The sequence below is a fragment of the Bos grunniens genome, chromosome 10 (genome assembly GCF_055505025.1).
Source record: "Bos grunniens cultivar Pamir isolate PY7600 chromosome 10, Bosgru_T2T1.0, whole genome shotgun sequence".
Classification (NCBI taxonomy): Eukaryota; Metazoa; Chordata; class Mammalia; order Artiodactyla; family Bovidae; genus Bos; species Bos grunniens.
Window position 1 is genome coordinate 6775215 of NC_141174.1, and position 24905 is coordinate 6800119.

Below are 24905 nucleotides of genomic sequence, written 5' to 3' on the forward strand. Positions count from 1 at the left end.
TATAATTTATATTTCAATGAACATCCTCTATTTTTATCTAATAAACCTGACAAGCTTAATTAGGATGTTTTGAAGCAAATTAAACCACAAAGAAAGGATAAAATGGACTATGACGAACATTTTGCAGAATGAAAAATTAAAAGTATGGGAAATAGAGAAGAATATATAAAAAGATATATGAGAAGATTCCATACATGTACAACTGGTGTCCAGAATTTTAAAAAGAGAGAAAATAGAGCTGAAGCAATATTTGAAGTGATAATCACAAAACTTTCCAAAATCTAGGAAGATACTAGCTTTCAGATTCAAGAAGGCCTTTGAACCCCAAGAGGCATAAATGAAAAGAAAGCTCCACTTGGCACATGTAATAAAATTGCTAAACCCAAAGCCAAAAAGAAAATTATTAAAAAGCTTCCAGAAAAAATGGATAATATGTTTGAAGAGCAGTTAGACTTCAAGTTGATGTCAAAACAGTAGTATTTCAAACTAGAAGAAAATGAAATATCTTGAAGGCACTAAAAAGAAATAACTTAGAAATCTATACCCATACTGAATATGACTGGAGAATAAACGTAAAGACATTTCACACAAACAAAAACCAAGAGAATGTCACCAGCATATTCACACTAAAGAAAATATTGAGTTGGCGAAAAGTTAATTTTAGTTTCTTTAGGCAGAATGATATGATCCCAGACAGAAGATCTGAGAAGCAGAAAGCAATGAATGATAATAGGAAAGGGCAAATCTGATCAACGTTCAGTGGATATTGATATATGACAATAACAATACCCCTTGTGAGGTCTGCAATATACAAAGAATTGCAATCCAAAACAGAATGGAACATGAAGTTAGGGTCTTACGATACTTGCATTATTTATAAACAGGGCAAAGGTAGCAAATAATATTCATTTTTTAGTAAGACAAGAATGTCTTGTAACCAACACAGGAGCATAAAGCTACCAATCTATTAATGTGAGGTGCTGAATCATCATCATCAACTACAAAATTAATTCAAACACATAAAAGAGAAAAAAAAACAACTAGTGAGGAAAATCAAAAGCAAATAGATATAAATGAATATATACCAACCATTTATATTTACCTCAAAAGGTTTCTAGTGTCAAAGAATTAATAAGACTTCATTAACATACTATTTATAAGACCATATTCAAATTATAAGAGTTCAGAAAGATTGAAAGGAGCAGGTAGGAAAATATAGTTACTATGTAAACACTAAAATGGTTGGTGTAGCTAAATTATTATCAAAGTTGAGTTTATGATATTGTCTCTAATAAAAAGCACTATCAGAGTTACTGAAGAACATTTTACAATCATAAAAATTTAATCCACCCAGAACATTTAGCATTTCAAATTTGAGCCTCAAGACAGATATAGCTAAAATTGACAGAATTAAAAAAAAAATCAGTAAACAAACCCCAAATCCACATTTACTGTGACATATCTTTTAATTTTTGATATAGTAAAAGGTCAAAATTCATTAAGGAAAAGGAAGAATTCAATATTATAATCAACATATTTCACCTGATTTGCAGATATATGATTGTCATATATAAAAACCAATAAAAGCAATGTGCACATTATTTTCAAATATATTTGTAATGTTTACACAAGTTGCCTATTTACTAGGACCTAAGCCATGCTTTACTACATTTTACAGCACTGAAATCACACAAAGTGTGTTCTATGACTACCACAAACCAAAAATAGAAAAAAAAGATGATTGAATATATTCGGCAATTAAAAGATGTATTTATAAATTGTACATAGATCAATAAGGAATCATAATGGAAATTAGAAAATATTAGAAATTAAATGATAATGAAATACCAAAATAGATATGAAGCAGCCAGTGCTTTGTTTAGAGATATATTTATAAATTTAATTTCATAAATAGAAAAGAAAGACATCAGAAAAGAAATATAAATCAATAAAAAATAAATGAGTTGAAGAAATAAATTAATGAGCAAGTTGTTTATCTCATAAAGACCAAATTAATCCCAGAAAACAGTGAATGCCATAATCAGTATTGAGTGCCTTTATTTAATTATATCCCTAAAGGATCTTTACGCTATATCTATCAATTGACTTTTAAAGCTGATTCTGGCAAAGCTTTCTTGGTACCTGTGATTGGCTGAATTCTAGAGGGCCTCCAAGAAGCCCACTTCCTTGCACACAGATCTTACTTGATCCCCTCTCCTGAAGGGTGTATAGGACTTGTGTTGCTAAAGCAGTGTTCTTTCCATGATTTGCTTCTGTTATTTGGCAAAGGTAGATTGGTCCTGCATATCCAATTAAGATCACTAGTTAGTTGATTTTGAGTTAATCCAAAGGGAAATTTGGAGAAGGCAATGGCAACCCACTCCAGTACTCTTGCCTGGAAAATCCCATGGACGGAGGAGCCTGGTAGGCTGCAGTCCATGGGGTTGCAAGGAAGTGGATACGACTGAGTGACTTCACTTTCACTTTTCACTCTCATGCATTGGAGAAGGAAATGGCAACCCACTCCAGTATTCTTGCCTGGAGAATCCCAGGGATGGGGGAGCCTGGTGGGCTGCCGTCTATGGGGTCCCACAGAGTCGGACATGACTGAAGCGACTTAGCAGCAGCAGCAGCAAAGGGAAATTATCCTGAGTGGGCTTAGCCTAGTCAAGTGAATTCTTAAAGGAGGGTGGTGGCCTTTGCTGAAGAGAGACTGGAAATAAACATAGCACAAGAGTGCCCAGGAGAGGTTCTCTTCGAGACGGGGCTGCAGGAAGCTGTGAGAAACTCTAGGAACTGACAGTGCCCTCCAACTGACAGCCAGAAGCAGAGCGGAGACCTCAGTTCTACAGCCACAGGGAAACTGAATTTCAGAAAAACAGAACAAAACATGAACTTGGAAGTGGATTTCAAGCAATAAAAGGAAGTCACAGTCTGGGTGACTTCTCGATTTCAGCAATGGTAAGACACTAAGTGGAGAACCCTGATCTGATTTCTAAAGGTTAATTGCTGATAGAAAATGGCTTGAAATAGATTTTTAATATATGATCTCGGTTAATTAAGTCCTGATTAATTGATTTTTCACTGTATCAGAAAAGGTAGTGTTTGGTTCACTTTTCAACATGATGAATATAAATATGATTTATCAGTACCTACTTCGGACAAAGCAGCATAATATCAAGGCATCGAGAAGGGGAAGTGAGCTATGAACACCAAACCGCATTTAACCAAAGACCACTTTCTAAAGATCTTTAGAACATAGTGAAGTTAAGCCAGTCTATTGATTCCAAGAAAACTGAGGAAGTGCTCTGCCATTAATTGGTCCTGGAGGCCTCACCTCAGGGTATGACAGTTACTTGAGCATGACTTCTGTGTTCAGTATTGGTATTTCAAACCTTGTGAAATCTTACTAGATTTTCTCATCATTTTCTTCTCATGGAAAGAAAGTAATTGAACAGAACCTTACAGTTCAAAAAGAATCTAAACCCCTTAAGAGACAAAGGAATTGACTCCAATTTTGCATCATCCTGAAATATTTGTTTGCACCCATTAAATATGAATAACTAAATTCTTCCTTCAGTATTAAAAAGTTCTCTCTGAAGAAGTGATCTTTTCTTGCATTTCCATTTGTTTTTATTCCCTTGAGAATGTGTCTGTTTTCCTCAGGTTACTCTGTAATCTTGGCTATGGAAACATGCTTGTCATGAGGATAGTCAGTACATCCTATTGGAAAGAGATGAAATGAATATATATTGATAACTAGCTAAGAGTTGAGCATTGCTTTAGACACTTTCCTTACATCATAGCCATCATACTTGCTTATTAATACTATTTATTGTCATAGCTAAAAATCATTTGAGCATTTACTGTGTATTTCATACACATTGTCTCATATCACAATAGGAAGGCAATATTTTTTTTTCATTTCTATAGAGAGTTTCTATTTAAATGGAGAAACTCAGAAAGATTAAGATCTTACAGAAGGCACACAGCCAATAAGACAAGTATTGGGTTCAAGTTTACTTGGTGAAACTGAGACCACAGACCATGTACCAAGGTACCCATTTTATCTTAAATTAAATTTCTACCTAGCTGCATTGTCTGCTTGTGTATATACCCACGTGTAAGCCTGTATTCTAGTTTTGAAATCTTGCTTTACCACCTATCAATAGTGTGGCTTGGCCTGCCCTGGCGGCACAGTGGTAAAGAACCCACCTGCCAATGCAGGAGACGCAAGAGACGTGGGTTGAATCTCTGGGTGGAGAAAATCCCCTGGAGTAGGAAAGGGCAAACCATTCTAGAATTCTCTAGACTGCAATTCTCTAGACTGGAAAATTCCATAGACAGAAGAGCCTGGCAGGCAGCTCCAGTCCAGGGGGCTACAGTCTATGGGGTCACAAAGAGTTGAACATGACTGAGTGACTTAGCACTCACTCGCACACAGCAGTGTGATGTTGGCACATTACACTAAGATTTCAGATTCAGTTTATTCCTCCTGTAAAGCAGGTTAGTCATAAGGAGGTACCTCACAAAGTTCTAAAGATCAACACTTGAAAAACACTTGGAACAAAGGCTAGTGCTTGGCAAGTGCCATTGAGAGTTACTATAATGATTTTTCAATACCTCTATTGAAAGTAAGACCTAGCAAGCAGATAGGAATCCTTTCAGAGCTTTTTTCTTCACCCACCCCTTCTCCAGGCACCCTTTCTGAAACCCTCCTGGCAGGTGGCTAGGTGCTAATAGTCTAGACTCCAACATTCAATGAAAACCAAGACAGATGAGAGCAGGACTGACTCTATTGTTAGTGTCTGGGGTGCAAAGTTAGGGTTGTGGAGCTCTACGCAGAATCTAGAGATAGTCTACGAAAATATAAGAGCCTCATTTTTTCCTTTCATTAAAATGCAGTGACGTTGGAAGTATAACAGTTCAAACAGGAGCCACAGAGGCAGATGCCTGCAGGCAGAAACCATCAGGCAGGTAACAAGAATGAGTCAAAAGGGTTATGCATTAGAGGATCCTTGTTTCAGGAAAACTTCCGAGCAATTATGCTAAGCTCAGTGGAGCATGGACTCTAGGTTCTTTCCCAGACATTGGGTAAAAACTCACATTTGTTTAAGAAACATGTATGCGTGGAGTTTTTCCAGAAACTATTCTGAGTACTTAATACATATTAATTGACTTAATCTTTAAGCAACACTTAGGAATAGCTGCTATTGTTATCCTCATACTACAAATGAAAAAAAAAATGGAGACACTGAGGCGTTTAGTACCTAGTCCAAGGTCACTTGTCCAACAAGTGATTGACCTGGTGTTCTATCATAAGCTATGCATTGTAACTGCAGTGACTGTAGCAACACGAGATTGTCCAGGCCTGAGCTGAGCATTTTAAATACCAAAAAACACAACGTGCCTTGGAGTACAATTCATTAAACTCAAAAGAAAACAGTGTTTTCCTTCTGTTTTTCATTTCAGCAGATAGAGAAACTGAGAGTCTGAGAGAATAAGTACCCTGCCCAGCGTTTTAAAATGTTTAAAGAGCCTTACTGGTCTTTTACTGAGTTTAAGATCCTCCACTGCTTTTTTAAACTTTATTATGCTTTACTTAAGCATCATGAGAAAATGAAAAGTTCTTACTATGGAAATGAGTCAAGTGTTATGTTTTGATTTTAAATCAAATCCAGTCCTAGGACCAACTGCCTTTGGTTTCAGTGGGAAATGTTTTATGTTCCTATTGTTCTCTGAAAACAGCTAGCTCCCTACAGATTCCCCCAGACTCCCACTGAGTGGCCACTTGACAATTCTTTTTTAACTTTTTATTTTATATTGGAGTATAGCCAGTTAACAATTTTGTGATAGTTTCCGATGAACAGAGAAGGGACTCAGCCATACACATACATGTATCCATTTTTCCCAAACTCCCTTTCCCTGCCACGTAACACTGAGCTGAGTTCTAAGTGTTATACAGTAGGTCCTTGTTGGTTATCCATTTTAAATACAGCACAACAAACTCATGGCTGCTGGGGGGGAAGGATGGGGAAAGGGATAGTTAGGGAGTTTGGAATGGACATGTAGCCGCATGGTATTAAAGGATATATCCAGAGGCAGTTATATATTTTTCCAGATATGCTATACCCTGGGGCAAAATGTTTTCTGGAGGTCCTAGGAACAAAGACCAAGTGGAAATACAGTGAACAGTATTGGTCTTTAAAAGCTGTGTCTGTAATGCCATGTTGGCAGGGTGAGACTCAGGAATCTCCTCCTTAGGGCTTGTACCCTCTGTTCCTGGGAGATGCTGACTCACTGTGACAGACAGACAATTTAAAGCCCTCGGAGCTCTGCAGTCTTTCACACACCTCCTGTTGGCTTCCCCAAAGAAGCGTTGCCTATTAACAGGTCTGTCAGGGTTCTGACCTGAGCACTCAGCTAGACTGTAAAAGACACTCATCCAGGGCAACAGGCATTGAAATGACTGGGTCCCCCGGCTCACTAAAATGACTCAGGTTGCCAGTAAAGTGGCTCTAGGGAGAGATAAACGTTGCTTCTTTGAACTAAGGCTAGATATTCTTAGTGAATTTATGATTTTTTATTGACATGTATCTCAAATGTATAAAGATGGTTATACTTTTATGTATCATCCCTTCAAGAATGTTTTCACCTGGTGTCATAAAAAGACTCAGGCAGGCAAGGTGATATCTTGGCCCTGTTATGTGCTAGCTGTGTGGTCCTGAATGTGTTATTAGAAGTGCACAAATCCTTCTCTTCTCCAATAAAATAAGGCAAAACATGAGGGATAGAGAGAGACACTAAAGGGAGGAAGTGGCTGACAGTAGCTAATAGCTAGATGTTTAGATTTAAATAAACACGCATTTGAATTCTGACTGTGCCATGTGATCTTGGGCAATTAAGATTTTTCAGCTACAGTCTTCCACATTTTAAAAGCAGAGGTACTGTCTATCTGGAAATTATTGTGCAACGTAAAAGAGAGAATGCATACAGAGGACTCAGCAAATTACGAGGCATCTAGTGAGTCACAAAACCAGTGTTTGTTGTTATTAGGTGACCACCAGCAACACCCTACTATTCTTACTGCTCATACTAGAGCTGTGCTCCAACAAAATCCCTTCTCGGAATGAGCTTACACTATTAAGCAGTCCTCTGGACCTGTGGGCTTTGCTGTCAAATTGGATAATTTAAAACAGTAGTCCCCAGCACCAGGGACCGCTTTCATGGAAGACAATTTTTCCACCGACCTGGTGGGGTGGGGGGAGATGGTTTCGGGATTATTCAAACACAGTAGGATTCAAGCTCTTATGACAATTTAATGCCCCTACTTATCTGACAGGAGGCGGAGTTCAGGAGGTAATGCCGTTGATGGGGAGCAGCCATAAATACAAATGAAGCTCTGTTCACTTGCCGGCCACTTATATCCTGCTGTGTGGCCCAGTTCCTACAGGCCATGTACTACTTGGTACTTGGTACCACTTGGTTGAGGACCCTTAATTTGAACTGTTGTTAACTAGTGTGGGAAAAGGAAGGAGAACTCATTGAAAAAAAGAGAGAGAGAGAGAGAGAAAAGCTGGAGTGACCCACAGTGATTGCATGTGAAATGTTAGGGAGAGCAGAGAGTGGAAAACGGGAGAATGGCTTTCTTCAAAGTGACACAAAAACAAGAACAAGGATGTGTGTGTGGGGTGTGTGTGTGTGTGTGTGCGTGTGCGCGTGTGTCTGTTAATGGCACAGTCGTGTCGGACTCTCTGCAACCCCACAGACTGTAGCCCAGCAGGCTTCTCCATGGAATGCTCCAGGCAAGAATACTGGAGTGGATATTGGAGCCATTTCCTGCTCTGAACAAGAATTTGGATGCCCTAGATGTTGAGATTTACCTCTAGCTTGAAGTCAAGTCCTTCGTTTTGAGGGAAAAGGTCTCTGGGACTTTCTCGTGAGTTGCAAAGGCTGAATTCATTATAACTGGTGCATCAATCAATGTTAGATCAATGTTAGGAACATAAAGTTGTGAAAATGGATTGGAGTTGGGGCAATGGGTAGAGGTCTGGGGCACGGATACTTGGAAGGTATCAGAGGACATCACAGGAAAATGAGCCCAGGAATCTAGGAGGAGAGGGTAACAGGAAGCCCAGAAGTTAAACTAGGTAGCGGAGGAGCAGCATATGATCAGGGAGAACTGTCAGCATAAGTCAGAGTGAATTTTAAAGGCTCAGGTTGCTTTATTATGGACTCTTCTTCCTTTGACCTCTCCTTTCAGAACTGTAGCCTGGAAATGTTATGCTAGCATAAAGAGGTGGGATTGATGGACTGTAAAGAGAACTGTGGGCTGGCCATGCAATCGTAATTTTCTCTTGCTGTCATTTTTTTTTTTTTCTAAATTAAGTGATTTTGACCTTGGACAAATTGCTAAGCCCCTTTGAATATAAGTGTCTTTACCCATAAAACCAGGATATTATAGTTTCCAGACAAGGCTATTTTGAGGTTTAAATGACAAGACATATGTAGCACCCTTCACTCAGGGCCTTTATACATACTCTAAGCTCAATAAATCAATATTTATCCCAAAGAAAAAAGAGTTTGAAATGGCTAAGTTAGGGTAGATAAAAGAGTCTTGTTTCTTTATGTATATAATCTGCCTGTACATTCCCACCACTGCACCAGCTCTTTCTGCATTTGCATCAGTTTTTGAGTGGTCCTGAATGGCACCATCAACTATAATAACTGCCAGATTGAGAACTAGTCAAACAAATATCACACATTTAATGAATATAAACTATGAGTCGGCACAAGTTAGGAGCTGCAGGCATAAAGAGAAGCTAGGCTAAATCCTTATTTTCAAAAGCTGAAAATGCAGTGACAACAAGCAATTGAAACTACACACACACACACCACACTATGAGCATCTATCATCACAGCAACTCTTAACCCTGTAGAAGGCGGAGACAGTACTTGATTTTTTTTCCAGAGAATAAATATATGATGTGTGTGTGTCCATCTATCTGTCTGTCTGTTGGGATTACTAAAACTAAACACCTTGGGAAAGAGTGCCAGTTACTGGAGGAAACTCCTTTACTGCTTGAATTTTATAAGCATTTTATATCCCCTGTCAGTTTTAGTTTGCAAGTGTCATAAAGTAGCATTTACAAACCTTGCATGTCTTTTCTTGTCACTTTAAAAGAAGAAAAATTTTTGTCTTATGCATATTATTTAACTATAATGAAAGTCTTAGCATATTAGCAGATGACTGAAACTATTCTTTCTTTTTCTTTTTTTTAAGTTTTATTTTATTTAACTTTACAATATTGTATTGGTTTTGCAATATATCAAAATGAATCTTCCACAGGTATACATGTGTTCCCCATCCTGAACCCCCCTCCCTCCTCCCTCCCCATACCCTCCCTCTGGGTCGTCCCAGTGCACCAGCCCCAAGCATCCAGTATCATGCATCGAACCTGGACTGGCAACTCGTTTCACACATGATATTATACTTATTTCAATGCCATTCTCCCAAATCTTCCCACCCTCTCCCTCTCCCACAGAGTCCAAAAGACTGTTCTATACATCAGTGTCTCTTTTGCTGTCTCATATACAGGGTTATTGTTACCATCTTTCTAAATTCCATATATATGTGTTAGTATACTGTATTGGTGTTTTTCTTTCTGGCTTACTTCACTCTGTATAATAGGCTCCAGTTTCATCCACCTTATTAGAACTGATTCAAATGAATTCTTTTTAATGGCTGAGTAATATTCCATTGTGTATATGTACCACAGCTTTCTTATCCATTCATCTGCTGATGGACATCTAGGTTGCTTTCATGTCCTGGCTATTATAAACAGTGCTGTGATGAACATTGGGATGCATGTGTCTCTTTCCCTTCTGGTTTCCTCAGTGTGTATGCCCAGCAGTGGGATTTCTGGATCATAAGGCAGTTCTATTTCCAGTTTTTTAAGGAATCTCCACACTGTTCTCCATAGTGGCTGTACTAGTTTGCATTCCCACCAACAGTGTAAGAGGGTTCCCTTTTCTCCACACGCTCTCCAGCATTTACCCTAACCCTAGAACTAATCAATGAATATAGTAAAGTTGCAGGATATAAAATCAACACACAGAAATCCCTTACATTCCTATACACTAATAATGAGAAAACTGAAAGAGAAATTAAGGAAACAATTCCATTCACCATTGCAACGAAAAGAATAAAATACTTAGGAATATATCTACCTAAAGAAACTGAAGACCTATATATAGAAAACTATAAAACACTGGTGAAAGAAATCAAAGAGGACACTAATAGATGGAGAAATATACCATGTTCATGGGTTGGAAGAATCAACATAGTGAAAATGAGTATACTACCCAAAGCAATTTATAGATTCAATGCAATCCCTATCAAGCTACCAACGGTATTCTTCACAGAGCTAGAACAAATAATTTCACAATTTGTATGGAAATACAAAAAACCTCGAATAGCCAAAGCTATCTTGAGAAAGAAGAATGGAACTGGAGGAATCAACCTGCCTGACTTCAGGCTCTATTACAAAGCCACAGTCATCAAGACAGTATGGTACTGGCACAAAGACAGAAATATAGATCAATGGAACAAAATAGAAAGCCCAGAGATAAATCCACGCACATATGGACACCTTATCTTTGACAAAGGAGGCAAGAATATACAATGGATTAAAGACAATCTCTTTAACAAGTGGTGCTGGGAAAACTGGTCAACCACTTGTAAAAGAACGAAACTAGACCACTTTCTAACACCATACACAAAAATAAACTCAAAATGAAAATATTCTTATGATGTAATAGCTACTACGTGTGGTAAATGGATGTTCTACTAGCAGTTTCAAGTTTTCAATAGACGTGCTTGTAAATTGTATAGTTTTAGTTAATTAGCTATTGTATATTTAAAATGCTACCCCAGAGCTCTTAAGTCTTATTTATTATTACCAGTGATCACCAGTTATAGTACAATTTCTTATAGATTAACCTCTTGTTTGTCCAAATGTAATTTAGCAAGGAACTATTTCTTGGTAAATACACTGCACATTTCTTACAGTCATCTGTCTATGCTGATATGTTGCAAAGGTCATGCAATACCAGGCCTCATCAGGGAGGAAGGCCCAGACCCAGGAGAAACACTGTTTTCTTGAGTGTGTGAAACCACATTGTCCAAAGCAAAGGTGCTCTGGACTTGGGTTCTTCTCCTTTGTTGTTATGTATTTCTGGAAATGTTGATTTGTTTCTAAGGCTCTGTTTCTGCTTTTATAAAATGGAGATAATTATACCAGTTTTCTACTTTCATAGCATGCTTTTGTGAATCAGCATGGATAAATCTCTAAGGGTAGTATCAAGAGAAGATCTTGAATCAATGGCTACTTACAAATAAATCTTAACAGCTGTTGGTTGACTTTTAGAATCAGTCTGTTTCTGCTTGCTTGAGTTGTCCAATATACTTCCAACAGAAGTGGTTAGTCTTTTGGACTGCATTCACAGTGGAGAGAGCAGTAGAGATGGGAGGTGGCCACGTCCAAAATACTCTAGAATTCATTTTTATGAAGCTTTTGGAAAAATTAAAAATGAACCAAAAAAGTATGATCTTTAGCCCCCTTCATTGTGCATTTTCTCCCTTGGTCCTATATCTTTTCACCCACTTTCTCAAGCCCCTATGTCAAGACTTTCTCTCCAAGATTGATTTTAGGTTCCCTGCTCTTACAAACAATATCAGCTGTGCATTGCCTTGTCTTACTAGCAGAAACAGCAAAGAATTTGCAAGGATTGGATTCTGTCCTTAATATAAATGTTCTTCTGCTTCTTTTCATGAGCAAGAATTTAAAAATACCATCATGTAAAACAACTCCATTCCCAATGAACATAATCTACTTTTAGGCTTAACCATTCTTTGGATAGTTGCATTGGAACATGAGTTTCTTAATTCTAACCTTTCCCTAATCGGTGACAACTACTAGGTTTGTTTGTTTGTGTTTGTTTTTGCTTTTGAGTAACCCTCACCTGCTTCTTTCATCCCTAGTCAGCTGTGAAGAACAAAGTCAACCAATTGAAGGGCATTTTTCTACCAATATGGCAATATGACATAGCGAACACAAGTCTCTGTACTAAACCCCAGTGCAGTAAGTATAAAGAATTGCACTTAAGCCTCAAAAGTGATAAAGGGGAAAAATAAGAGGTAACTAAAATGTGTATAGACTTTAGAGACAGAAAGAATCATATCTGAATAATACATCAAGGCTTACCAGTTTTGTCTCCATAAGGACAGCACTAATCTCACAGAGCCTCAGTTTCCAAGTAACAGATATTACATTCTTCACATTATTGTTACCAAGCCCAAGCTCACATTGCTTGCTGTAGCAGACCAATAAATCAAGAGATGAGGTGCTAGAGTAAGAAATATTGATTTTTATTTGAAGAGCCAGCAGATGTACAAGATGGTTAATTAGTGTCCCAAAGAACCATCTTACCTAGGTTAGAATTCAGGCTTCTTTTATAGTAAGAAGCCAGTTGTTGAAAACTTCTTGGTGCAGGAATCATTTATTCTTGCAACTCTCCATGTAGGTCTGGTCACAATATTCTTATAAACCTCCAACAAGGCAATTGTTATTTCCTGTTTTGCATCTTTTTAACACTGCTGCTGCTGCTAAGTCGCTTCAGTCATGTCTGACTCTGTGCGACCCCAGAGATGACAGCCCACCAGGCTCCCCCGTCCCTGGCATTCTCCAGGCAAGAACACTGGAGTGGGTTGCCATTTCCTTCTCCAATGCATGAAAGTGAAAAGTGAAAGTGAAGTCGCTCAGTCGTGTCCAACTCTTAGCGACCCCATGGACTGCAGCCCCCAGGCTCCTCCGTCCATGGGATTTTGAATGGAAAAGTGTATATACCTTTATAGATCAGAGCCTTGAGAACAGGCTGTCATGAAAGTTTCAGGCTAGAGGCAACATGCTTTTACAAAGGTGCAGAGCCAGAGTGACTAAACATGGGAGACAGAGTAAAAGCTTAGAGCTCAAGGAGTAGATTCAACATGGAGTCAAATTTGTTCTCCTCTGTTACATTATTGTCCACATATAAAATACATTCAGTTAATGTTCACTTTTCTTTCCTTTTCTTCCCACTTGCTCTAGAAAGTGGGAAGCTTATATAACTATCATGACTAGAATAGCAAAGGCTAAAATTAAGAATAAACTTTCATAAAGAAAGATAGCTCTTAAAAATGGTCAACCCCTATTTCATTTAGTTTTGTTTCTAACTTTTGCAAGTGCTCTTTTTCTGTATGCAACTTAATGAGGGACTCAAATAGAGCTTATTTTTCCCACCTCCCTGTGTCTTTCTGGTCAGATCATCTCCATCGTATCAAGTATAACTTTCTCTCCAGACAGGCTAACATTGCCAACATCTCAATATCATCCTGATTCTCTTTTGAGAATCCTTGAAAGGGCATGCATGGACCAGAGGACAGCAGCCACGCCTGAAAGGCACAGGTGGGTAATGAAGTTCAGTGCTCCAGATCAGAAGCTGTGCTGTCAGAAGGAACAGACCTTTGCTGGCACCACAGGCGCACTCTGCAATCAGTTCTAGAAATGCCTTGGGTGCCATTTTCTTCTGTTAAGGACTACTAACTTTTATTTCAAATTCTAGCAGTAATAAAATGCTTTTAAAAGTTAAAAGTAACTCTGAAAGAAGCGTTTTGAGTGATATGTTTTCTGGATCACATGCAGTCAGTCAATTACCCTTTAAATCCAGCTGGCTGCAGATCTCAAAGGAATGATTTTACTGCTCATTTTTTTTTTTTTTCTACTTCTACTGACATGGAGTATTCTAGAAAGGTGAAGGTGAAGATACAAGTAAGTGTCTCTTTGGTGTACTGTGTAAGCATTGTGAATAAATCCAGCCACCCTTGGGGAGCTACCTGGAAAAGGAGTGAGAGTGAGTATAAATAGTTACAATATGATATCTTTGGTATTGTACTTGAGTTGGGGGTAAAGGGAAAAGCCTCATTCGCTAAACAAATTTTGAGAACCAGCTTAAAGAGTGATTAGAGAGACTGCCTTGGTGATCTAGTGGTTAAGACTCCATGCTCCTAATGCAAAGGCTGAGGGGTCAATCCCTGGTTGAGGAATTAAGATGCAACATGCAGCACTGTACAACCAAACAGCAATAAGAATGAATACATAAAGATTACAAAAAGAGGGATTAGAGGTTTTCCATCTTGAAAAAGCAAGTGGTATGTAGCTGAGGAAAAAGTATGTGCCTAAATTGAAGAGAAATAAATGGAGATTTGGAGAGGTGGGATGAGCAGCTGCCACTACAGAAGGGGATGGAACTAGGCAGGGTAGGGAGTGAGTAGCAGAAGATGATGGTGGAAAGGACTCTTAGTCAAGAACAGTGTAGAGCTGACTGTGGTATTTGCCTATATCCCATAGAAAAAACAAAGTTTGGGATTAAGAAGGATGCATTTTGTAATATACAGTAATGTGGAAGACCAATGATTTTAGAAGCAGGTAGACCAGGCCTGAGGATTTGTTGGAGTCTAAGAGTGAGGTGATGATGCTTCAGACAAGAGATTCTCCATCTGCCCTCCACCTTACCGCACAGAGTTCACCTACACACACACACACACACACAGACGGGACACCTGGTAATGTCTGGATCACACCTAAGAGGCTGATAACACCTAAGAGAGAAGATAACAAAGATACTGCTAGAAAATCTGCAAAGTACAAGGAAGCTCCTCGTGACATAGAATTATCTACTCAAAAATGCCAATAGTTCCAAGACTGAGAAACCCTGGTCCTGACAAAGGTTACGGCAGTAAAGATAGAGACTGACTTTGAGGAACAACTTGGAAGAAATGTCAGGCTTTGGTACGGAGTGTAAGAAAAAGGAAAGAATTATGTTCCTCTAAGAATGTGTCAATATAGATACTCAGATACACTTAACAAATAAGATTACTTGGAATATATTAAGATAGGATGACATTATGTTATCTGGTTTTTTCAACAATCCGTTATTCAAAAGAGACTGAAGATTAGAAATAGATTTTTGAGTCACTGGCTTTTAAGTTATAACAGAAAGTATGGAATAAATGACATCATTGAAGAAGAGTATGTAGGATTTGTAATCAGATACGTGCATCAGAGTCATTTGGCCTCCCTCTGGGATTCTAACTTGCTAGAATTATTATTATTCTAATTTGGTAGACTGAAATTAGTTCCTAAGAATATGTCTCTTAAATATGCTATCTAAAAGAATAAGCAATACATTTTTTTAATGTTCTCTACATGGGAGGGAAGAAATAGTGAAGAGGTACCGGATGGAAATAATCTTCTAGTTTTGTGTAATTCAGTTTGGATTCATGAAAATTTTTACATAATTACAAAACAAAATTAACATTTCCTAGAAATCTAAAGTAAAATTAAATAATATGTCTGTCTTTATTTCAGTTGGTGGCATTACAGACAATTTATTCCAAATGACTTTACAATTTAGTTATGTAATCCTATGCTATGAATTGAATTGTTCTCCTCCAACCTCTCACCCCGAAATTCATTATGTTAGATCTCTAACTCCCAATGCAATGGTATTTGGAGTTGGATGGAGGAGATTCTTTTAAGATACATAGTCCAGGAATGTTAGAACTAGAATATCATAGGAATGTTAGCATAAGAAGTTAGAACTAGAATATCATTATTTTGCAACTCCTTATGGCATAATGAATTGCAGTAATAATCATTAATCACTGCTAACATCACAGCAATAGAGACTACCAAATATGGTATGACTTCTGCTTTTCAGGAAGCTCAAACCTAAAATTGATGGAGCATTTAGATTCATTTTCAGAAAATACAAGCAACAGAGTAGAGTAAGCATAAAATAACACCTCAGGAAGATAATGAGAGAAGTCCAGATGGTGAGAAAAAGGAGAAACAACCCATTTCTTCAAAGAATAATTAGTAAGGTCAAAAGAGAGACAGAAGCAGAGACAGAGGGAGAGAAAGAAAAAGAGAAGAGGGTGTGGGAAGGGATATTTTAAAAGACACTTGTTACAGGTCAGTTGCTCAGTCACATCCGATTCTTGGTTATCCCATGGACTGCAGCACAACAGGCTTCCCTGTCCTGCACCATTTCCCCGAGTTTACTCAAACTCATGTCTATTGAATCGGTGATGCCATCCATCCAGCTCATCCTCTGCCGTCCCCTTCTCCTCCTGCTTTCAATCTTTCCCAACATCAGGGTCTTTTCCAATGAGTCAGCTCTTCGCATCAGGTGGCCAAAGTATTGGAGTTTCAGCTTCAACATCAGTCCTTCCAATGAACATTCAGGACTGATTTCCTTTAGGATTGACCGGTTTGACACTTAAGGAATATATATCAACTACCAATTGAGATCCATACCATATTCTAGTTCTGATAACATAAAACAAGATTTGAAATAATAGTTTATGCAATAATTGATTTTAAAATTGATAGAATATTATGTTCTATCAAGGAATTAATGCTATATTGAAGTGTGATGACAGTATGTAATTATACATCCAAATATTTTTTCTAAAATATGTACTGGAAAATATTTTTGGATGAAATGATAAAAAATCTGATACTTACTTCAAATGAATTTGGGGGATTAGGAAGTGAAAAAAATTCAGCCATGAACTGAAATATATTGAAGCAAAATGTTGGGAGGAATGAGGGAGCTGACATTACTGTTCTCTAGATTTTGTACGTTTTGAAACATTTTGTAATAATAAAGTTTTTGAAAGCTTCTCATGTGATTATGTCTAAGCCAGATAATTACTGTGTAGAGTAAGGATAAAAAGAAACAAGGTAAGAATCCTAACATCAGGAACATGGATGAATTTGCTGTGGGAGGGTTAACATTAATAGCTGAGCCTCAGGGAGAAAAAGTAGCCTGACCTTTGATGTGATTACACAAGGTGCTGGGGGAAGCTCTGAAAAAAGAGAGCTCCAGTGTCTGGACTCACCCAGAGTTAGAAATGGGCTCATCCACAGGATTCTGTTACATATTCATCTGATCATCGAAAAGATTGCTCTGTGTGTGTGTGTGTGTGTGTGTGTGTGTGTGTGTGTAAGCATGCACAGAGACATGCATGCCAACTGATAATTAGTATTGTTTTATTTGATTCTTATTGTTCTTATAAGTCTCCCAAGGGCTTTGTTAATATCTTTTTAAATGCTCTCATATCTCTCCTTACTGCCTTCCCCAAATCCCACAGATTTATACAGCACTACATAGGGGACTTCCCAGGTGGCTCAATGGTAAGGAATCTGCCTGCCAGTGAATTGGATCCCAGGGTCAGAAAGATCCCCTGGAGGAGGGAATAGCTACCCACTCCAGCATTCTTGCCTGGAAAATCCCATGAACAGAGGAGCCAGACAGGCTACAGTCCACGGGATCACAGAGTCGGACCCAACTAAGTGACTGAGCATGAACACATAGGTAACAGTTCTGAAGAGACTTGATGGGTTAAGTTATACTGAATTGGATTGAAGATAAGCTAGACTCCACATGAAAGGAAAGAACATGGACCCTGGATCTGGGATTAGAGGAAGGATGGAAAGATCCATCTGTCTTCCAGGAACATTTTTTCCCCCTATTTAACTGATTGATTGATGTTTGACTGTGCAGAGTCTTAGTTGCAATACGCAAAATCTTCACTAGGTTGCAGAGCCTTGATCCAGCTTCCTTTCTCCATAACTCTGTTCAAGACTCAAAAGTAACTTCATGTAGGCTAATAGTTGTTGAACATTATCACAAAGGGTAGCCCTGATGAGAAAAGAATTCACAAAGGAACAATCAGCCAGTTTTGCGGGGAAGGGAAGGGAAGTGGCGTGTATAGAATGTGTTGCAGCATTTTAAACCCTAAAGATAGCTAGATCAGCCTCAATCACTACTTAGGACCAATTAGAAATGATTTTGACTCCAGTCCCCCAAACTTACCTTACTCCACTCCCAACGATTGTATACATGGTGCTTCCTTAATATATCATGAGATAATTATATCCTTAATATATCCTTAATAATATCATGAGACCTACTAATGCCCTGGCCATTAGAAATATTTTTCCATATCTCGGCAGCAACTCTTCCAGGATATATGAAGAGTTTATTCTGATTTGATATTATCACCCTGACAGTATCAATATGAAAAACATTGTGGGTAAAATGTGGTTGTTTACAAAAGAGACCATGACTAAGATTATGCCATTTAAAACGGCCAGTCTGTACTTACACACATATATACACTAAAAGACCCTTTCACGAGGTGAGTCGTCCTAAGAGTCTCTGAATTGTTGTCCAGTCTGCCTGATGTCTCCAGTTTCTAAGGACTGCACACAGGACAAGTTTGAGTAAAAGGGTCAAGGAGCAGAAATATCATGTTGATCTGTCACCTGGTGAGGGGCTTTTCCACTCCAGTTTACGGCTACTTTCTTTTTCTAACCTCTAGGAAACATCATCAATTTAGGGTTAACTATGCAATAAGTCAGCTTCATGTCCAAGCCTCAATTTCCAAATTGGTGAGATACAGTGGCATTGCTTATCAACCCCAGACGAATGTGAAACATGTTTAAGAATTGCTGGAAGTAACTCTACACTGAACAATATAGAACCAGAAAGGAAAAACAAAATGCTGCCGGTTGATTCTGCTTGCCTGTTTCTCAACTCAGTGTAGGCCTTTCTGAACCCTGTTGTGTAATAAATATTTATAGCATCAAACTTTTCATTGTGCACATTATCCTACGTGTGTGCCCACAATTGAACAATTCTAAGTCAGGAAGTAAAGCCCTACTCCCTCCGAAACAGATGATAACTTGTCTATTGCATACATTTATGCTTTTCAGGACCCAAGAGTCTATTTAAACGCAGGTTGAATACTGGATGCCTCAATAGAGATGTCTTGAATTACCTCAAAATAATTGAGCCATTCAAGAACCCTAGATTGTTCCACATGGCATTGAAGACTGTGGTAAAACAGTCGCCTCGTGTGATGGGGACATCATGTGAACTGGGACAAATGCTTATAAAGCCCAGAGTGGTTGAGCGTTGTCAAGAGTCTGAATGTGCCTGTTGTATTTCAGTAATTGCCACTTAGTATTTGATTTAATGAAAGCTTAGAAGTAAAGAATGTTTCTATAGACATGGCTGTTATGTTAATTTTTACTATACCCTTCTCTGTCTTCCGAAACTGCATTTAGAAACCTCTGTTTTCTATTATAGACCCACTTTCACTCTTCCTGCTCTCTGTCTACTTTCCCATGTCTCTCAGTGGCCTCATTAAAGACATCTACTGTAAATTATGGGGTCTCTGGTTAACCAGGCTGGCCTGCCCCGAGCTAAGGATGCAAATGCCATTATATATGCCGGGAAAAGTTATGCCTGTCTTCCATACTTGTTATGCTATCTAGTCATCTTTATAGAAGACTATTTCTTAAAGAATTTGTTTACTATTTCCAATTATGTGTATCTTAGGGGGAGCATATGTATGCACACTTGAAATACCTTGTCATATTCTTTTAGGTTTGAGCCAGGAAAAGGTGCTTCATTGCTTTTATATAGAAACCCATTGATAATAATAAAGTTAGGGAGTCTGGAAGGAGCCAGTTTCATCACATTGGGCCCTTCAAGTTATACAACCCTCTGCAGGTAATGGTAGTGGAAAATCATCATTAGAGGCATCCTATGGGAACTGAAATTCCGAAGCAGGGGCTAATTAGCCATCATTAGAGTATTACCTATTGTTCTGTTGCTAACTCTATCTTGGATAGATTCCAAAACTTAAAGATCCAGGATCCGAATTTATTCTCTTATTAATATTTATGGTGATTTTCAATCCATGCAACAGTTAGAAGTTAACTGCCTTCTTCCCTGATTGTAAAGCCATATTGCCTGTGTGTGTATGTGTGTATGTGTGATTAAAAGAAGGAAAAGAAGTGAAATTTTTTTACAAATCTGTCTAATTCCATACCAAGTATTTTTTAAATTTAACTCTAAGTTAAATCTTCTGTTCTTTGTTTTCTTGTTGGAACAGGAAACAGCAGTCAAATGCGATGAAAATCTACAAGATAAATGATTCTGGTTTCCAATGAGATTGTGGGTACCACAAAAATTACAAGGGAGATAGGTTCTGTAGACCTCAAGTTCTGAAGAATATCAAAGCACAGGGCTTTCTCAGATTTTCAAGTCCCTAGATCGTTATTTGAACTCCTGTAAAATCAGTTTAAATCCTTGGAAATGCAATATTGAAGGTGGTTAATAATTTAAAATGTAGTCAATAGCTTTAACAGAAGTGATTTAAGCATTTAATAAACCAACACACAGTCTAAGCTAGCTCATTAGCAGAAAGAAAGACTAAAAACTGAAGAAAAAAATGAGACCAACGCTGGTGTTATTTTGTTTGTTTGCTGTAGCATTCAGAAGTGGCTTCAAGAATAGCTAACATGGACAGCTGCCTTTGAATATAATTTGAGGAGAACTTGGAAAGCAACATGGTCTCAAAATAGATGCACTATGGACTTATAATTTATGCCTAAAATTCTGGGGCTGCAGAGAAGAAAATACCATACAGTATCCAGCCCTATTAGAGATAGTCTGAGACGTTTCTTCCAGGTGAATTAGTTTATCAAATCCTATTGAAAGCAATTTTAATTTTGGAATGAGTGAAAATATTTTGAACGCATAGATAGTAGTTGAAAACAGAGAGATCCAAAAGATGTGATGATTGGGAATTGACAAAAAGTTAAAGAAAAGGAGTAATTAGGATGTTCAGAAGCCATGGAAACTGAAAATAGTATGGCACCTCTCTTATATATAATTCAGAATGAATAATATAACCATTAAATAAATCTAGTAAATTCTAAAAGCCAGCAGTATTGTTTTCTCTTTGGAATGAATTATTCACTCCTATTGCGATTTGTCCTCTGAACTTTCTTTGCCTGCCTATTGGATAGTCCACAACAGATTGAAAGGGGATTTTGATGAATGAACCATATTAAAAGAGGTCATTGACAAATTTTAAATATTTTCTACTTTAAGATTTTGCCCACTGACTATTTGATTTCAGATAAAACAATGGGTATCCTCTTATAGGTTCTATCACCTAGTGAAACAGAGATAAAAAATGTTATAAAAACACTGTACCAAAAAGAAAGAAAACCTTAGAAAGTTTTGCCTCTGTAAGCTGATGAGAGGCACAGAACTAAAGCCTCAGTTTCCCCTTCATTGTCTATTATGCATCTGACATTCTCCAGTCCCTGACTAATGGGGATATTAGTCAGTTACAGGTGGGGATAAATGAGGGCAGGAAGAATATGGCTTATGAGCAACCCTGCAAAACCATCACCTAATACCTCTCCTGAAGCGAGAATGACAAAACTTACTTGGGCATCGGAATCTCCCAAGGGGCTGAAGAATTCCCTGAACAGGAGTTCTGGTCTCACTGTCTTTAATAAACTCCTCAGAGGAGTCTCTGCCATTTAGGCTGGCACTTTTCTGTGGCCTGGCAGTTGGGAACCACTGCTTTGTATTCTGTTGTTGGTCATGGGCCTTTTATGTTTCTGGCCATAAATCATATTCCCTAGAGCACTTTCAGCAACTTGCAGACTCTATGCTTTCATTTCTTTTAAATTCTCATCTTCTCCAATGCCCTTTGCCTGTCATAGGGATCTAATTCCCAGAGCACATGCATTTTCCAGTGCTCTCAAGTGTATTTTATCACATACACTCGATATATGTTACTTCAGACTGTTGAATCTCCCCTTCTTTCCATAGACCCAGGAATTCCTGTCTCCCTGGTTAAACAACCCAACCTGCAAGGTTGCTGCTCCCAAGTGTTAAGCAGAAGGTCAAATGTCACGTCAGAAAATAGTAAACTAGTCACACCTATTTGGGAGCTTCATGGCTGAATCATAAAAAATAAAGACTTGAAGGGGGACATCTAAGTTACCGTTTAGGCTTTTTTATTGATTTGTTGAGCAACTCAAGCAAATCATTTAATCCTCCTGAATCTAGGCTTCTTCTTCTTCTTCCACTTGAGAGTTTGATTAGCTTCCTTATCTGCATGGAAGGGCTCCTTGAGGGTCAAATTAGTAGAAAGTGCTACACAATTTTAAGATCTTACTATCCAAGAAACAATGTCTATGACCTACCTTTTAAACTCAAGTTCAAAAATTTTGCAAGTTTGTCACCTTCCGAATTTTAGTGATTCTTCTCATGGATGGAGACAGAACGCCTGGAATTCTTGAGAATGGTTTTTTCACCTTGACATCTCATGCATGGAAAGGAAAGAAAGCACAATTTTTATTTCTATCTTTGGATTAGTTTCCTAAAGCTGTTGTAACAAATTATCACAAACTGGGTGGCTAAAAATGAAAAAGTTTATTCTTTCCCATTTCTGGAGGCCAGAAATCTGAAACCCATGTGTCAGTCAGGCATGGCTCCCTCTCGCATCTCTAGGGTAGACAGACTCCTTCCTGTTCTCTTCCTGCTTGTGGTGGCCATGGCAATCCTTGATGTTCCTCAGTTTATGGAAGTCTGACTCTAGTCTCTGCCTTGGGCTTCTCACGGCTGTCCTTCCTCTCTGTGATCTGTGTCTAAACGTCCCTCTTTTTATAAGGATGGCCGTCATTGCATTAAGGCCCACCCTAATCCAGTATGACTTCATCCTCATTTGATTATATCAACAAAAAAGTGTCTCCAAATAAGATCACATTCACAATTTTTTGAGTGGACATGATTTTGGAAAACTACTGTTTAAGCGAATATAGTCCGACTTTGCTGTTTTTGCCTTTTTTTTCTTGAGATTCCTTTATGTTTGACCATGTCAAGGCAAACTTTGAATTTTGTTTTAGAAAATCTAAAAATTAGACAGTACCCCAATTCTTTTAGCATCTTATTGTAGAAATAAACTGAATCTCGACAGCATGTTGGAATTAGAGGGTTAAAATCTTCAGAGAAACAAACCAGTTTAACTGTTAGAAGGTGTAACAAAGGTTGTGGGAATACTGAGAGAAGCAAGTCAAAATGTAGCTCAGGATCCTAGGGCCATGAAGCCTAAGGGGCCTTTTCTAGTTATGCAAAATATTTGAGTCAAGACCATGAAAGAAAGAAAGAGCACTAGGTCGTGTCCAGCTCTTGTGATCCCATGAACCGTAGCCTGTCAGGCTCCTCTGTCCATGGGATTCTCCAGGCAAGAATACTGGAGTGGGTTGCCATTTCCTTCTCCAGGGGAACTTCCTGACCCAGAAATTGAACCCAGGTCTCCCGCATTGTGGGCATGCGCTACGCAGGAAGCCTATGAGTCAAACAGAATTTCAGAGTTACCTGATGCAAGTCACACATATGGACAGTGAGGCTAAATCAGCTCATCTATTTCTCAATAAAACAGTTTCAATAATAGTAATGGATCTAGACAATTACTTCAATATTTTGTTTACGAGTAGAACTGAAGTCCTGACTTTCGGGAGAAAACTCAATGGAAAAAGAAAATCTATGGGTGTAGAACTTAAGCATCACGACATTTTATAGGGTGTGAATTGCAAGCATTTAAACTTGGTTACCAAAGTTAGCCTGAATCTATCATGCTTTTCTTTTTTGTCTTATTGTAAGCAAGTTCAGAGCTAAATTTAACAGTGCTAAGAGTGATCTCTTTTAAAGGCAATATAATAACAGAATCTATTGCTCCATTAGAGTTCCCCTCCTCATCCCTAGATTTTCACTTTGCAGTCCTAGAGTTTTCACAAATATTTTATTGTCAAATATACCATAACAGGTAAATTAAGTTTGTGGTGGAAAGCGTTAAGCTGATGAACTATGTGAAATTGACTGCATTTACTAATAATAGTTTTCGTCTGCAACAAAGATACTTCGCATGATTCAAACTAATATAAGTAAATAAACAACAAGGAAATAACAGCCATAGTGAACATTTATCACAAATAAATGTGCCATATGTCCTTTCCTGCTGGGGCTGCTAGAGTGTTATATGTGGGAAATGCATTGAACATCAATTCAATATTTGAACACAGGTTTATTGAGCATCTTTAGTGTGCTGAGCATCACGAGATTGGCAAGACAGCACACATTTATTAGAAAATCACAGAGTCAAGAAATGTTTTTAACATTCAAATCATATTTATTAAACTCTTACAGTGTTTCAAGTTCTATGCCAGACACTGAGAAGTAATAATAAGCAAACACTAAAAATGACCTCTGTCCTGGACTTCTGATCCTTTATACTGGGCTTGGTTACATAAGCCCAGATTTTACCTACAAAGATCACTACTTGGAAAATACAGAAAACTGAAGGAGCTTAGAATAGAGCAGAGCTAATCTTATATTATGAACTTCAGCATGCTGAAGTTTCAGTAACAACGAACTAGATTAAGATATATAAGTAGAGTATGGTGGATGGAAGATTTCTGTCCAGGAAATGTATATTTATAAGTTATCATTCTGGGCCTCAGTTTCTTCATTTGAAATATAGGAACATAAGGTTATTTGTTACTCCATAAAAGGAGTGTTTTGATTCTACAACAAAATGCAAAAAATTTTACAAAGAAGAGAACACTGCAAAAAGTAACTTCTTATTAACTTTTTGCATGATTTTTGACAGCCTATCTTCCCAAAATATGGGAGAAAGTAGGACTGAATATTGTTCCCATGCTCAGAGAAAAAGATATTATTGTCTCCCTTCCCGTTATGTAACATTAAAAATTTAAATCTGAGCATTTTGAATAGAACTCTACACCCTGTGGGTGCTAAATAATTACTTGTCAACTGACCTGTTATTAAATGTTACTTTTAATCACCTTGCAGAGAGAATTTAAAGTAGGCTACAGAAGAACAGGCTTGATAACCTAATGGAT

General features: G+C 38.0%; 1 long non-coding RNA gene across 1 annotated transcript in view; it reads right to left on the reverse strand.

Annotated features, from left to right (window-relative positions):
• The window catches only part of LOC147363891 (uncharacterized), a 36062-nt gene extending 13739 nt beyond the window's left edge, over positions 1-22323 (reverse strand). Inside the window, exon 1 of the long non-coding RNA XR_015133589.1 lies at positions 22188-22323. This is a non-coding gene — a long non-coding RNA (uncharacterized LOC147363891). The remainder of the gene's footprint in view (positions 1-22187) is intronic.
• Between the last annotated feature and the right edge of the window lie 2582 nt (positions 22324-24905).